Consider the following 4,973-nt stretch of genomic DNA (forward strand, 5'->3'; position numbering starts at 1 on the left):
TAGGAGTCTCCATTTTCCAGGTGAGAAAGGGAATAGTGGAGGGGAGCCGCGATGGCGTCTGAGGTGACCTTGTTGGGCCAGTAGGCATATTGCAGGGGGTCCAGGGTGCCCGGTATACTGCTCTGAATGCAGGCCAGCACCACTCTCTCAAAATGCTTCATAATAATTGGGGTGAGTGCCACTGGCCTGTAGTCGTTCAGGCAGGTGGCTGGGCTCTTCTTGGGAAGGGGGACGATGGTTGTGGTCTTAAAGCAGGTGGGAGCGATGCTCTGGCTGAGGGAGAGATTGAAGATTGTGGTGAGAACATCAGCCGGCTCACAGGCACATGCCCTGAGGCACCAGTGTGTGATCTTTTGAGAAAAGATGTGTTACTTACTGTATCATGAACTTCTAGGTCTTAACATCACTGTATCACTTTGTTTCTCTTACAGCAGGTGAAACTGATTGACTGTCACTTACTGATTTATCAACCTGAAGCCCCCTAACCCTAACTCCTGATCCCCTAGGTCTAAACCCAACACCCTACGACTCTCAGGTGGGGTGTTAAGGAGTTTAAATCATCTACTCTGAGCCAGGCATAACCCTGCCCTACTTGTAACAGATGAATTTTCTCTCTTTCTCTTTTCTTTTTTTATTCTTTTGTTTGCTTACTGTGTGTTTATTCAGCATTGCACTGTGTATTGTCTGCAAATAAAATTGTAAACATTGAGACTATGCGACTGTATTGTGTTGCAATATTTGTGTGGGTCAGGGCTGATTTGAGGAATGTAATCACCTCTGATGGAAAACTTGTCAAAATGTATCTTCTTTATAAATAAAGCATCAAAAATAAAAAAAAACTTGGTCCAGCATGTTTTGAATAAGAGTTGTCAGATTTACATTTTGGTAAACTCAGGTGTGCAGATTTGATGGAACATGGATATGTTGTTCGTGCAGATTCTCAGTCATCCAGGTCATAGTAAGCTTAAAAAACTTCAACTGGACTAGGTTTTTAGGTCAAAGACGTTTCATCTCTCATTCAAGAGGCTTGTCAGTTTGTTTGTTCTGGTGTCATTCAACTACATAATTTTGCCATGACCTGGCTCAAGTTTCAGACATAAAGAGGGAGACTTAGTTTCACTGATAAATGTTTGCTTTCTGAAGAAAATGTTCTAATATGTATTGTTACTGTAAAGTCACTATAGTTATGTCAAACATTATGGAGGGAAATCTCAACACAAAACACAAACACAGATGTAGAATATTGTTTTTAACCTTAACAACATCACATAAGCCCTTAACCTTCTGTGCTGCACTCTCTATCTATTCATATAGTTACTGGAAGCAGGTAAATGTAGCTAATTTCTTCTCTGCTCACTTTGCCACTAACAAACCTAACCAAGTTAGCAGTAGCCACAAATGACACTGAAGTTGAAGTCAAGCACTCAAGTGTGTAAGCACAAAAAGTTCATCTGAAATGCCCTGAACTCTCTGAAATACTCTCAATTTAAGATCAGCCTAAAGGATGTAATTGAGGCCTATGGCCATCATAAGCACAACATGGAAGAGCACCTGTTCCTGGATGGCACCATGCCACTGCTCTCTGTCTGCCTGCTGTGGTGCCTACCTACCCTCTGATGAGGAATTAGAAAGTCATTAAGGAACACAAATAGCAGGATGGCACAGTCACAACCAACTCCAGACTAAATGTGTGTCTTAATCTACAGTCTCATGGGACTTACAATTGGAACAGGCACTTCCTGCTTTTACAGTGCATTCAGTACGAGGCCTTGGTCCTTCACCTTGCTAACACTCTCTTCTTGAAATGCAAGTCACACGCTATCATCAGCCTGGGCTTCTTTACAAATTGCACACTGAAGCTACAGTAAGACAGAAAATCACTTCAGTCAGTCTAAGTAAAGCAATCTCCAGATACAATTATGATATTTAGAATGTTTTGATTTAGCTCTTGCTGTTTGTGACATTGAGGCTATTGGTATCACAAATGCATTTGTTTAGTTACAAGTACCTTAAAGCTACAGTATGTAATTTAAGCTAGTGGTAGCATGAAGCTCCAAATCAATCCACTCTGCTCGGTCCACCACTCCCTCTCCCTGCTCCACTATGCTCTATTATGTTCCACCACACTCTGTCCAGCTCTTCAGATATTTGTCATTATGAAATTACAATATATGAGAATGCAACAAAACTTGCTGATCAAGCAGAAATAACTGAAAGTCTCTGATTTGTTAGAGAGGTCAGTCCTGCTCAAAACCTTTTAGAAGCTAATATCTCTGCACTGCTGCCCACACTGTTCAGTAGGCTTCAATAGCACCTCTTCACATGTTTTGAGGCAGATTTCTACCACCAAAATATGTGAATCAAGACACATACTGTAGCTTTAACTCATCTTTTTCTCAGCAGTCTTTTTAGTGTGCCATAGCATAGCACAGGTGTAACTGATAATAATGAAAATGACTTTATTCTATGTAGGCGAGCCAGTTCCAGGGTTCCGGCATTGCTTTCTTGGACGCTTAATGGAACTTTGCCATAGGTAACACAAATTTGTTTCATCTGTTTGTTTCTTTTATGACAAGGCAAAATGTCTGCAGTGGAAAAGGTCTATTGCCTCTGTGAGCTGTGTATCACAGCCACTGCTGTTACTGTGGACCGTGTTGGCTAAGTGGGTGAACCGAATCAGCAAGCCAAGCTACAGCAACTGACTTCTCATTGCTTTCGGGAACACTGGCATGCACCTGCCCCTTTCACCTGATGCAATCATTTTGTCTCATGTCTGTGCTTCTGCGCACAGTCAGAAAACCTCTGGACCAAAGTGATGGACCAACTGTCTGACAGACAGAGACAGGCTGACATCGCCATCCCTACAGCCATGCTGTTAATGTGGCTAAAAATAATGCTTTCAGTTCTTTAATATGAACTATTTGAAATAGATATCAATATGACATGCTTCACTTGGGTCATGTGGAGAATGCATTACTGTTTCCCTGTTGCCATCTGTCTGATCCTCACTGGCCACACTCCCCCTGTAGCACATGTGGTACCTAATTAAAGGCTTCAAATGAAGTTGCAAATGAAGTTTTTCAGTTGTCTCCACAGCTGGCAAGGCTGGCACCACTCACTCCAGAGGTTCAACAGAAGGACGAGGCATGGGATTTCTGGCAGCAGGTTCAGAACTAGAGACTCCAATGTCTGTAGAGATGGATGGGTTTGTTAATCATGTGGTGGATGGGCCAAATACGATAGCTATAGACTGATACTAAGATTTGAAGCAGAAAAGGGCAATAACTGATAACTGTTTTTACATCTCAAAGTCGGTCCACTGTATGTAGGAACTAATTCATTCCGAATGTTTGAGATTTTACATACAAATGACTTTTATTTGATTGCACTGTAGGCCTTACACCTGTGAATTATAAAATGTCTAGATATCCCAGTGAACTCGCCATCAGGGCTTCACAGTGGCCTTGCTGCTGTTCAGTTATTCACTGTCCAGGGAGCAGCTCCAAAACAAGTTTGACATCATTACTAAATCTTAAAAAGAACATTGTTAATATTTTTACACTTATACTGGGATTAAAACTTTTCAGTGCTGACCATGTGCAGCCTGCTCATCACTAAAGGGCAGGTTGACAAAGTTAGCAGCTAGCTGGTAAAAATATATTATGGGAACATTTAGGAACTAAAGAGCCAGTTCATTAGAAATACAAGCTAAAAGGAGAGCTAATGTTGGACCTATACTATATTTGACATGTTGTCAGAAACATCTCCAACTGATGCCAGTTGAATGCTAATGTTGTTCCATGTCTGTTAAATGTGACAATAGGTAAACTTTGTAACTATTTGCTTACAGTTTCGGTGTAATTAGGTGATAATATACCAGTGTTGTGTTTACAGCTTGTTCCTCAGGCTGTAAGTGGCCAAAACCTGGATTAGGTTCTACATACATTATTGAATTGTAGAGAGGACAAATATAGTGTAAATGTTTACATCAGATCTTCTGCTACTGTAGCTTGAAGCAGTTACAACCAGTCTGCATATGCAACTTTAAAGCCTGGGCTTTAGACCTCAATGCTTGGACACAACACTAGATCACTGGTGATGTATTTAATTCATATGGACCACATGTCCAATAACTTCAGCAGACTGTGTCTGATCACTGTGTGATGAATGTCTGTTTCACTGAGACCCTCGGATGTGTCGAGAGCGTTAAAGCACAATTCAGGCTGCACTGCCTGAGAGGTCAAGGCATATGAGAATGTGACAGATATCATGAACATGGCTATAACTCCTATCTTTTACACTTAAATTCTGGAGCCATAATGCATTGTACTTTGAGAGTTACCCCAAGGCTCACTAGCTGTGTGAGTCATTGACACACCACTGACTTTGACTGCACAGTCAATTACCCATCTACCTTTCATGGGCCAGGAGTAGAAGACAGGGAATGAGTTCATCCATGCATTCAACCTACAGCAGCCATGCCTCCACCAGAGGTGAAACCCATATGCAGATGGAAGAGACAAGAGGATATTGGGTTGGTTTTTTCTATGTGGAGAATAAAGGTTAATAACAGTCCTTTCCTGTGTCATATTTGACATGACCAGTCATCGCAGTAATTACAATCATTACACTCCAAAGGATGTCTAGTTATCCCTCTTAAACACAGGCCGCACAAAGGAAATCAATTATTCAATCAGAGCTCTCCCATTCATCCCTGCCTGAGTTCACTTAATTTTGGGCCTGGTTGAATCTGCCACAAATAAACCCCACGACCGGAGAAGAAAAGATGAACAGGGCCCTAATTTGTACCCTTTCAGGCGGTCAATCACTTTTCAAAGGAATGCAAGCTTATTCTGACAATCAGGCCGACATAAATGGGAATGGGTTTCATCTGCTACTTTACATAAGTTATCTGGTGATAAAGAGGGCAGAAGAAGAGAGGGAGGGGGAGCTTTCTGTCGACAAGCGCAGTC

General features: G+C 41.7%; 1 long non-coding RNA gene across 1 annotated transcript in view; it reads left to right on the forward strand.

Moving 5' to 3' along the window:
- The window catches only part of LOC109962155 (uncharacterized), a 19,370-nt gene that overhangs the window by 5,207 nt on the left and 9,190 nt on the right, over positions 1 to 4,973 (forward strand). The window contains exon 2 of the long non-coding RNA XR_002275220.1: positions 2,618 to 2,619. This is a non-coding gene — a long non-coding RNA (uncharacterized LOC109962155). The remainder of the gene's footprint in view (positions 1 to 2,617; positions 2,620 to 4,973) is intronic.

Source organism: Monopterus albus, unplaced genomic scaffold, assembly GCF_001952655.1.
Source record: "Monopterus albus unplaced genomic scaffold, M_albus_1.0 scaffold62.1, whole genome shotgun sequence".
Classification (NCBI taxonomy): domain Eukaryota; kingdom Metazoa; phylum Chordata; class Actinopteri; order Synbranchiformes; family Synbranchidae; genus Monopterus; species Monopterus albus.